Below are 12,359 nucleotides of genomic sequence, written 5' to 3' on the forward strand. Positions count from 1 at the left end.
CCCTAAGGATTCCGAGACACTATTGGATTGGGGCCCAACCTTTATGACCTCATTTACCCTTCATTAGTTCCTAAAAGGTCTTATCTGCAAATACATTAAGACTAGGGTGGCCTTCAGTATATAAATTTGACAGGGGTTGGGGGGACGGGGACACAGATTAGTCTGTAACACTGGGTGATTCTCTTTTTATAAAAATACCCTCAATTTTCTTTTATTATTTTTTAAAAACTCACCCCAATACTCATAAATATGTCTCAGCTACTGCTGGTTCCTTTTCTAACTAAACTTTAAATATTGGTTATTCTTAGGAATTGCTCCCAGTTGCTCTTCTTTTTTGCAATCTCTTACTAGATGATCTCTGTAAGGGCAAACACAAATTAAAACCAATTAAAACTGTTGAGAATAAGGAAAGAGAAGTCTTTCCCCTTTCTTTTCTTATAGAATTACTTTAGAAAAATTGTATTTTCTTCATTTCTTTGAAATATTTAAATATTTTTAAAAGCTAAATAAATCTTTTGCCAGTTTTAAGGGAGAAGAATGTCTTTATCAAGGACCTGAAAAACATATCTTTGGAATGTAAATATTCAAGGAAGATAGTACCTCCATCTCCCAGGTTCTGTGGGAGGGTAGGACCTAACTTCAGCTAAAGCTTGGCTCTAAGTTGCAAAACTGCTGTCTATCATAAAGATATGAGAAGTGTATTTTCCTTTATATAAAGCCACCTAACTAGTCACCCCAATTGCTAGGTGAATTCCTGTGTGTGAAAAATACTGCTGCCAGGTTCTTGACTTGAGGACTAATCATTCTTTATCTTGAGGGCATGAATGTAATGAGTTGTATCTACTTGGCTACATAAAGGGAAAAGATTTCTTTCCATCTTTGCCATTTCTTAGCAAATTGCCTGGGAAGTATATCACATTCTGGTTTATTGCTTGTTCAATAATAAAATTGTTTTCTGCTATCTTTATGGAGAGGTTATCCAGGATGGGAGGATAATTGGTTTTCAATTATATTTTCCTGATATCTCATTTGTATTTTTTGCTGGCTCTTCTCTAAGTCAGATTCTCTAGATTTCCACATGGATGTCTTGCAGTCATTTCAATTAAAAAAAAATAAAATAAACTCAAAATACAATCTCCAATGTTGTCTTCTACACCTTGTCATCACCAAGTTTCTGCCATTTCAATGTAACGTGCAACTGTTGAATGGCTCCTGCAAACACTATATCGACTTTTTTCCTTATTACACACCAGCTTTATTTTTTTCATTTTAGCAATGTGTCAGCAAAGCGTCTTGTTTGTATTTCCATTCAAGACCAATGTAATTTCAATGTAGATCTTGATGTTGTCATCTTTTCTGGTCACTAGTCTAGCATCCTATAATTTTGTGATGAGAATATTGTAATATTGCTTATCTTTCTTTGCTGATTATTTTCTTAACAAGTCTATGTCTCTTAACACAACAGTCTATTTGCAAAATGTATTTGACCATAGGACAGTTTTGTAATTTTTGTGATTTTCATTGAGCTATTATCATTTCTATTCACTCATTAATTCATACCAAAAATATTAAGAAAGGACTGTGTGCCAAGAAGGTAACTAGCTTTACTTGGAATGCAAATTGATAAATATATCACCAAGACATACAATTAATTTATTTTCTTTGTGAAGTTATTTGACAAAATTAGAATTGATTTACCACCTACATGGTCAAATGTAATGCTGTTAATGAGAGTCAGTGCATTCCATACAATACCAACTTACTTGTTTATTAAGCATTAATCAGAGCTATGGCAGATGTGACCAAGGAGATGCCCTGTACTGGACCACTCACTGTGTAATTAAATGTTCCTCTCTCATAGTGCTCTCCAAACATTACAGAGATTCTTTTTTTCTCTAACGAAAATAATTGTTTCTGTATAGTAAGTAGTCTACTGCTGTGATATTTCCAGAAAATGCATATTATGAAAAACTAGAAATTGAATCAGAAGCATAAACTAGCCCATCAGCTGAACCCTCAGGATTCACAGACCTGTTGAGGGCCAAAGTGAAATAGGTTGTAAAATCACTGTTATCTCACTGACAGGGTTAAAGTTTTTGAATATGTTCAATGAAAAATTGAAATATGAGAAGTAAAATAAAAATTCATGAATAACATTGTTTCTAGGCAGCACCTGTTAGTTTTCAGGCATTTATCTAGGCATCTCCAAAATTGGTGGTGCATCAGTGAATAAAATGCTCCTTTTCACTCTTCCCTATCTTATACATCTGGGCATGGGGAAATAGAATATAAAAATAAGCATAATGATAAGTAAATTGTGGTGTTATGTTATGAAAACATGACTAATAGAGAATTGTAAGGTGGATATAAGGTACACGAGTCAGGGTGCCAGATGGGGACGGCTAATAGGATTAAATAAGTTGGTCAGGGGAGGTTTTTTTGCAAGAGGATTTGAAGACAGTTGAAGGAATTGAGTTTTAGCCAATGGGAAATCTGGGGCAATGAGATACCTGCAGAGGGGCCAGGTAGAAAAAAGGCCTTAGGGTGGGGGCCTGATTAGTGTGTTTGAGGCACTGCATGGAGGCCAGTTGGCCTAAAGTGGAGTGAGCAAGAGAGAGGAGTAGTAGGAGGGAAGAGGAAGTAAGAATGGCAGCAGGCAGCCAGATTACCTATGGCCTTATGTGTCATCAGGCGGTTGTGAAGACTTGGCCTCTAATTCTGTTTACAATGGGGACTCATTATAGGGAACTGAGCAGAAGAGCACATTGTCTCACTTATATTAAAACAATCACTTGGCCAGGCATGGTGGCTCATACCTGTAATCCCAATATTTTGGGAGGCCAAAATATTGGGCAGATCACCGGAGGTTAGGAGTTGAAGACCAGCCTTGTCAACATGGTGAAATCCCATCTCTACTAAAAAAATACAAAACTTAGCCAGGTGTGTAGCCTGTAATCTCAGCTACTCTGGAGGCCAAGGCAGGAGAATTGCTGGAAACCGGGAGGCTGAGATTGCAGTGAGCCAAGATCACGCCACTGCACTCCAGTCTGGGCTGAGGACAGCAAGACTGTCTCAAAACAACAACAGCAACAAAAACAATCACTTTAGCTGCAGTGATAACTTTAGGGATGAAAGGAAGAAGAAAGGCAATATGTTAGAGGTTACTGCAATAACACAAATAACCGGTGATAATGGAGATAGACAGGAATTAGAAGTGGATTTCGTGAGAGTGCTTGGTTTCTGGACATCCTGTGAAGATCGAGGCCCCTGATTTGCTTTTAGACTGGATATAGATTATTAGAGAAACAGATATAGACTGGATATAGATTATTAGAGAAACAGAATGACTCTAAGATTTTGGCCTATGTAATTGGAAGATTTGAGTTATCATCTACTGAGAAGGGAAGCCACAGATGGAGTAGTTTTTGTGTGTGTGGTTTTAGATTGTGTTTAGTAGAGAGGATATCAGAAGTTCAGTTTGGTGTTTCTTATACTGAAGGCAACTCTGGGATGTTTATGCCAATGCAGAAGTGGATAGGCAGATGGGGAGCTTCATGTCTGCAGTTTGAGAGATAGGTCTGGGCAAGAGATGGAAATCTGGGAGTTATCAGTTCGTAGGTGGTATTTTAAATGATGAAACTAGTTGATAACAATTAGTATAGGTAAAAAGGTAAAGAGAACTAAGGATGAAGCTTTGGGGTGCGCCAATATATAGAGTTCCAGACAACAGAAGAGAAATAGTGAAGAAAATTGTAAAGAAATATAGTAGGAGAAAAACAAGCCAAGTAGGTTGTTTGAAGTACTTTTTGGTGTAATCAATAATACCATTTTTTTTGTAGACTGATATGAAGGGATGAGGGCTGAACTGAAGTCTCCATCAGGCTGATAGAGTGTGATGGAGAGGAAGGACTTGTGGCCTAAGTAGCTGCCACTGGCTCCACACTCCAGCACTCGCAAAGACCACAGGCCTGAAAGCTCTGCTGTCACCATCTTGACATGCTTAATAATTCAATAATTATTCAATTAGTATTTAAGAATAATTCAATAATTCAATTTTTAACAAGCCCTTCCATTTTAATTTCACATTGGGCCCCATATATAATGGGATTGGAGTATCTGATGATACGGAATGTTGGGGAATTGTGTTCTATTTTTAGATTATGTTTTAAGTATGTGATGTATAATACAGAAGCAACTTATTTAGTGATGATTTGGAAAAACCATAGATGTTTTTCTGATTAAATCCACTCCTCCCTGCCATTTCTTACAGTAGAGTTTCATAATCTTTTCCAAAGAAAAATAAAATTTCTAATTGCTAAAAGACTTCACGTTATATGCATAGTTCTGCCAATTGCTTTCTGGATGGTAGATGCGTCTAATACAATATTTACTTGCTTTAGAAATAGATATATTTGGATTAAAATCCTTTTACTGTTTTTCAGTATTTGTGAAGTTGAAAAAATCATATAACATTTTTGAATTTCATTAACTTCATCCAGACGTATAATGTATAATATCTTTCTTCAGAGAATATAAATAATAAGCAGAAACTCCTGACACACACTAAGTACTCATTAAATGGTAGCTATTATGATGATGCCTTAGAGAAAATTGTTCCATGTCTTCATTTTCTCTCTTTTGAAACTCAAAAAAATCTATATGCCTACCTTAAATTTGGGGAGTTAAAAAAAGAGATAATGCATAATTTTATTTACTTGTATAGCAAAACAACTTATTTTTGAATAGGTAATCCATGCTTACTGTATAAAATAAAATGGTATTATAAAAACAGTTGTATTGTGAAAGTTTCTATCCTCCAGTCTTTTAGCTCCCCTCCCAAAATTTAACCACTTAACATATTTCTCTGTATCCATCAGGATTCTTTTTGCCTTTCAAAAATGGTAGCATACAATACATACCTGTTCCCCTTGATTTTTTTTTAACTTTGGCTTAGGTATTATACCTTTATCAATACATATAGAGATTCCTCCTTTTTTTTTCTCTAAATAGAGACTCTCTATCAAGGTGACCCGCCAAGAAGCCTGGACAAAACAGAATGTGTTTAGGGGCTAACCACGGAGAATGTACTATTCACTTGTAAATACAACTAAGAGATACCTAACAATAACTAGGTGCTCCAAAGAGCTCATAGGTGGTATTTAAAATGATGAAACTAGTTCCCAGGAGACCCTGTGAAAAAGTTAGCAATAAACACTATCGGATCTGAAAAGGAGGATGCCAGTTAGTCAAATAAAACATATATGTATATTTTTTGCTCTTCTCTTCTACCTGTTTTGGTCCTGGAAAGGCCAAAGTTTATGGGTAGCAAGAGTGTAAATCAGCACAAGAACAAGACAAAGACAATTAAGCCAGCCAATAAACCCCCCATCTTTAACATGGTTGGCAGTCACTAAGTCAAAGCTCTGAGAAGGGAGAATACCTATGACTACGAAAAAGTTTAAAGTTTAGTTATTGTTATGGGCTGAATTGTGTCCCTACAAAATTCACATGTTGAAGTCTTAACCCCCAGTAGTGGAATATCCAGTAAGCCCCAGTGCAACTGTATTTGGAGATAGGGTCTTATAAAGATAATTAAGATTAAATGAACTCTTTAGGGGGAACCCTAATTCAATAGGACTGCTCTCCGTAAAAGAGGAGGAGATTAGAACACAGTCACAGGGGAATGACTATGTGAAGGCAGAGAGACAATGGTCATCTACAAACCAAGGAGAAACAACCCTGCTGACACCTTCATCTTGGACTTTTAACCCCCACATATGTGAGAAAACACTACATATATTGATTACTAACCCAAGGACAATTTGCTACATAAAGTGGCAAGGAAATTAACAGGACTTGTTTTAACTTCACCCCAAAGCCAAAAGAACTAGTACCAGAAAACACATTTAAAAGACAAAAGGAGAAAAAAAAAACAGTAAAGACACTTGAAAATGATATCTCATGAATCCTGCCTATTAAAACATTGGTTTGCATATAGATGCACTTCGGGAGAATTGAAATTTTATGATACTTTTCTTAACGTATCCCCTGCCATTATTTGAAGTTATCTTTTTCCCTCTTAGTGATATTAAAAATGTCTTCATGTAGATTCTGGCTAGTTTTAAAATTTAGTTTTAGTTTTATATATTATGCATAAATCTAGTATTTTCTTCCATAATATCTATATGGAAGTTTATTTTACATACAGGAAGGATATTGGTACGTTAATTTTGACTCCAGCTGCCACACTAATTTATCTCAATGTTTACATGACTTTTTTTAGTCAAATCTTTTGGATTTTCTATGTAAGTTATAAAATTATTTGCAAATTGTGATAGCTTTATGCCCTCCTCTATGTCTTTTATTATGATAATAATACCTTAAAAACTTTAAATGAGAGTAACTGTAGTAGACAGCAAATATAAACAACTTTTTCAGCTGAGGTAGATTTTGTAAAAACTCTTAAAGAAAAATATATATACTTAAAACAATATTTAAAAAATAAAGAATGGATACTGAATTATATAAAAACCTCAGTATCTATGGAGGAGATCACATCCTTTTCATTTTGTTTTTATCCTATGGCGAATTATATTAATATATTTCCTGATTTTGATATGTTCTTGCATGTATGGGCTATACTCTGTGGTGTTTCTTACTGTTGCTTATATTTGTTGATTGGTTTCAGGATTTTTACATTACTAAGCATGAGTAAACCTGATGTATAGCTTTTAAAAATATATCTACTTTGGGGCTTGTTGTCAGTTTTTTTGGACTTGATTAAAAAAAAAAAAGAACTTGGGGCTTTCACTTCTGTTTATGCCATAGTGAATGTTACTGGGCATACCCTCTTGATGTTAAAACTAAAAACAAAAAAATTCTAGCAATATGAACAAGCTATATGAAACAATTATTTTTCAGAAATTGAAAGATAGGCAGTGTAGGACTATGACCCCTGAGAAAAGGGAAAGAAATTCTGTAAGCCACACAATCACCCCACATTACAGACTGCAGCCATTTCCCAGGTCACGGAGTAGAGGGGTGAACACAGGCAGAGCACAGTGCTCTCAATGAATTGCAGAGATGAGTCTCGGAGTCCTGGGATATTGAAGCAAACTGAAATTTGGGGCAAAATATTTGAGGCAAGGTAGCTACCCAAATAGATAGTTCTAGAAATCTGGAAAAAAAAAAAAAAAAAGGTTGAGCACTAACCACACATGGGAGAGAGTAAGACTCCACCAGCCCAGCAAAAGAAGACATTCTGAGAAAGAAGTGCCAAGGACTTCTAGGCTAGAAAATTTCTACTACTCAAACACGGCTGTGAGGAGTTTGCTTTCCAAACAGTCAGACGTCACAATGATATCACTGCCTCACTGTGAAATTATAAGAATGATTATATATATAGTACTACTTAGCTAACTCTTGAGTGAAATCTAAATCCTCTAAAATACACTTAAAAACAATTCTCTAGATTAAGCTGCATTGCATTTAGCTGACTCTGACCAAACTAAACCTATCCCTTTTTCAAGATAGAAAACAAAATATTAGCATTCAACAATATCACAATTACAATGTCTACAATCCAATGAAAAATTATTAGACATGAGAAAAGACAGGAAAATGTGACCGACCATTAACATGTTGAATTAATAGTCATAAAAATAGAAATGAAAGAGATGGTAGATTAACATAAGAACTTTAAAAAGACTATTACAATTATTTTTGAGAGCTTAAAGGAAAACTTGTACATGATGAAGAAAGAACTAGAAGAATTTTAAAAAGAGCCAAATATCTTCAGAGATAATCCAGTATATAAAATAAAATTTCACTGGATAGATTTAACAGCAGAATAGATATAGAGGATCCATAAGCTTGTAGAGTTTTGTCAAATTTCATCAAACTGTCCCCTTAAAATGAATGCATTTTATTGTATTAAAATTACACTTTAATAAAATTCACTTTCAAAAAAATTAGAAACTTTCATTTTTATTCTGAGTTCTAGAGCATCCTAGCTAAGTTGAAATTTCTGTCTTAAAGATGAGAGACCTTTCTCTGAGAAAAGTGTGTGGTCCTCTTGACTTTGTTGAGAGTAGAATCTCTTTTACCACTTTCTCGATGTATTTTATGGAGTTTTATTTTTATTTTCTCTCATTTCTGGGGTTAGGGTTTGTAGAATCTCAAATTACTTGCATAAAGATGGGTAAAATGGTCTCTTTTGCTTTTTAAATTTATCATATGTACCTGGTTACTTTCTCAGTATCATTTCTCATTTTATGTTATTTGTTCATTATAATACAATTATATATCATAATTATATATTAGCCATAATTATATATATAATGGGATTAATATGTAGAGCTCAGTTTCACAGAAATGAAAGAAATACATATTCAGTTTGCTTAGGTCTTAAATACTCCTATGACAAGTATGTATTTAAGTAAACTTTGATGCTTTATGTGATTATTTATATTATTTTACTTTCAATGTAATTGCTTCCTTTAAGTACAAAGTAACATTTTGCTTAAAGGGCTAGCTCTTTCTCTTTTAAATATATGTGATTATTTTCAAATTCAAACATAAGCAAAAGTAGAAAAAATTAGTATCAATGAATTTCCTTGAATCCATTGCCCAGATTCCACAAACTGTCAATTTTCTTCTCTTCCAGTTTTATCTCTTTTTCCACTATTTTTTTCCAAATGTTTTGAAGCAAATCCCATTTTATCTGTAAATACCATAGTATATATCACTACCAGATAAGAAACTTTGAACCTGAACCTGAATGTAATCAAGGTTTTATATTAACAAGCTTATGGGAAATATAGGCAGTAAGGGAAAACAACTAAAATGACAGTATAAGGATATAAATAGCCAAATCTAGAATACGAGATTTTGTACTGGACAAATGACACAGAAAAATAGCATGGATTAGAAGAGATGAGGAGGGAGAATTTTTATCTAGGTAGTAAGCCTTAAGACATGTACTATGCAGGCGCATCTGTGGAAAGTGTTTGAATCCTGATGAACTGTCAGAAAAATCTTTTTGAGGCAATCATAATAAACTGTACACAGAAATTAAATGATACTAAGGAAAAATATTAATTTGTTGGGTTTGATACTGGCGTTGTGGTTTTCTTAATAAAAGAGAAAAACCTTTAAAATTATAAAATTCATGTTATTGAGGAGAAAAGCATTATTACTCAGAATTACTGTACTTCATTGTTTAGCTTAGGGGTAGATTGTGAGAGGCAATTTGCTGAGTTAAGTTTTGTTTAGGTTTTAATACCTGAAAACGTATTTTCCCTTACAGAACTTTTTGCATCATGAACGTACTCCCTTTCTTAAAAAAAATGACTATATGATTACAACATTCTTCAGAATTTCTTCTTATTGCAGTTTTACTTTTAATTTCTTTAACAAACCTAACTCACAATGAATATTGCCAAGATAAAGGTCTATATGTTCTAGCCACATCGTTTGAAAGGGGATTGGAACATCTTCTTGTTGAGAGTAAAGATGCAGGAAATGGTGGGGGCTTCTTGCTCCTAAGGTGTCCCTGCAGCCCTGCCTCAGACTTAGTAATTTCACAGAAAACAGATTGAGGCCTACTGTTTCACCCAAAGAAAGTTGGACTCAGATGCTGGTGGGACGGAAAGAGGAGATATTTTCAATTAAGAGACCCTATAGGGAGACCTATAGGGAGAGATGCAGAATACTGCCTAGATCCCCGGTTTAGGGCTGAAGCACTGATTGCCTTATGTGCTAGGAGTGTTGGCTTCTGAGGGCTCATAGGTGAGTACACCTAAGGAGTGTCCCTGGTTAAAGCAGGCTTCCTTACCCAACCCCCAAGGGGTTATGTTGCCTACCTTTGTAGTGATATAAGGGCGAAGCAACTTGGCCTCAAATGGAAATATCTCTAAGAGGCCATTTTGGCCAGTCAGGATATCAGCTGAAACCTGTGTTGCAAGTCTATTGCTGTTCACCTCTTCTGCCTCATATTGCTTTTGTCACGCCCTTACAAAAGTTGTTTCTGGAAGCAATGTCTATTAAACTACCTGTTTTTCCCCAGATTCTCTTTCTTGGGAAAATGACCCATGGTAGAACTCTACAAATTGAGATGAAAGGTAATTACATATAATATTTCTAAGTAGTTGACTCCAATCACTATTATACTGAATGACATTCAGTGGCTGATTTAGGGGGAAAATGACTTGAAATAAATGTTAAATGTACGACTTACAAAATATAGGACTTTAGCCATTGAAATAATCTGATACAACCTGGAAAATACATGGGTTAAGTAATGGCTGTACAATTGACCTAGTGAAGTTACATAGAGATTGGAAAGCACAGTTCATTGCACCCACTAAATTCAGTAGTTTGGTTTTTCCCTCAAGCTATAGTGTAAGAAAGAGGTCGACAACTTAGCAATTTGCAGCAGACAGTCCACCATTAGCAAGAGGAAAGAGATCACTAACTCATTTTTCAAAGACTCTCTTTAGGACTTTACCTGTCAAGGTCATGATCAAATTTATACTTTAGTCTTCAAAAATGCTATGTCTCCATGTCAGTATTTTCAAGTCTGTAATTTATAGGGCTAAATCACATCTTTTGGAGGTACTTATTCTACAAAAACCTTTCTGTCTTAAATATTATCATCTTTGTACTCAAAAGAACTGTATTTCCTTTTATATTTTGAAAAATATGTCTAAGGTTTCTTTTTCCACTTCAGGCTCATTGTTCTTGATATGCTGTTAGCATTAAATAACATAAAAACACCAAAAGGGAATCAAAAAAGAATAAAGAAAGAATTGGGCACAAGGGGATTATTCTGTTATATTAGGATATAATTTACATAAAGTAAAATTTGCTAGCTGCAAGAGCAAAATTCGATAAATTTTAACAAATGTAGACAGTCATATACCACCACGATGATCATGATATAAGACCTTTCCATCACCCCAAGTTTTCTTATACCACTTTACAGACAATCCCACACTCTGATCCCTAAATGCCTGCAATCACTGTTCTGCTGCTATCATCAAAGTTTTGCCTTTTCTAGAATTTTACCTGAATGGAATCATACAATAGTAGCTGTTTTTGTCTACATTCTTTTGCTTAGCATGATGTTTTTGAGATTCATACATGAGATGCTCATTTTTTTTTTTTTTTGCTGAATAGAATTTCATTGTACAGATTTATCACAGTTATCTATTAACCAGTTTTTAACATTTATTTTCTTTCTAGTTTTTGGTTATTACAAATAAAGCTATGTTGATATTCCAGCACAAGTCTTTGTGTGAGAATACATTTTCTCCAAATAAATACCTAGCAGTGGAATTGCTGGGTCAGGTGCTATGTATATGTTTAATTTAATAAACCACCAAACTATTTTCCAAAGTGACTGTACCAGCATTACTGCATTTTTACCAGTAATGTATGAGTATTCCAGTTTCTCCACATTTTGACCAACACTTGGTATTGTAGATTTTAAAACAATTTAATCATTCAAGTGATTATGTAATATTATGTCATTATGATTTTAGTTCGCGTTTTCTGAATGTAAATCCTGTATCAGATATATATTTTGCAAGTATTTTCTTCCATCTGTGGCTTGCATTTTCTTGATTTTTTAAACAGTATCTTTTGAATAAGAAATTTTGTGTGTCAATTTTAACAATTGTTATTTTATGTATAGTGTGTTTTAAAAATTTGTTCCAAGAAGTATTTTTCTGATCTAAAGTCACAAGGTTTTCCATGGGTTTTCTTACCGAAATTTTATGTGTTTAGTTCTGACAGTTAGGTGAATTCAAGTTACTTTTCATAAATAGTTTGAGGAAAGGAATGAGGCTGATTTTTTTTTTTTTTTTTTTTTTGACATGGAGTCTCGCTCTCTCCCCAAGGCTGGAGTGCAGTGGCACCATCTCAGCTCACTTCAAGCTCCGCCTCCCGGGTTCAAGCCATTGTCCTGCCTCAGCCTCCCGAGTAGCTGGGACTACAGGCGCCCGCCACCACGCCCAGCTAATTTTTTTTGCATTTTTCAGTAGAGACGGGGTTTCACCGTGTTAGCCAAGATGATCTCAATCTCCTGAGCTCGTGATCTGCCCGCCTCGGCCTCTCAAAGTGCTGGGATTACAGGCGTGAGCCACTGCGCCCGGCCTGATTTTTTTTACATGTGGAAATTCAATTGTTCCAGCAACAATTTTGGGAAAGACTATCCTTTCTCTGTTCATTTACCTGAGCCCCTTTGTCAAATATTAATTTACATATGTATGAATCTATTTTGGGGGACTTTCTTTAGTTCCATGTATTTAGACGTCTATACTTACATCAATATCATATTGTTTTTGTTGGTCTGATAG

Source organism: Hylobates moloch, unplaced genomic scaffold, assembly GCF_009828535.3.
Source record: "Hylobates moloch isolate HMO894 unplaced genomic scaffold, HMol_V3 SCAFFOLD_3, whole genome shotgun sequence".
Classification (NCBI taxonomy): Eukaryota; Metazoa; Chordata; class Mammalia; order Primates; family Hylobatidae; genus Hylobates; species Hylobates moloch.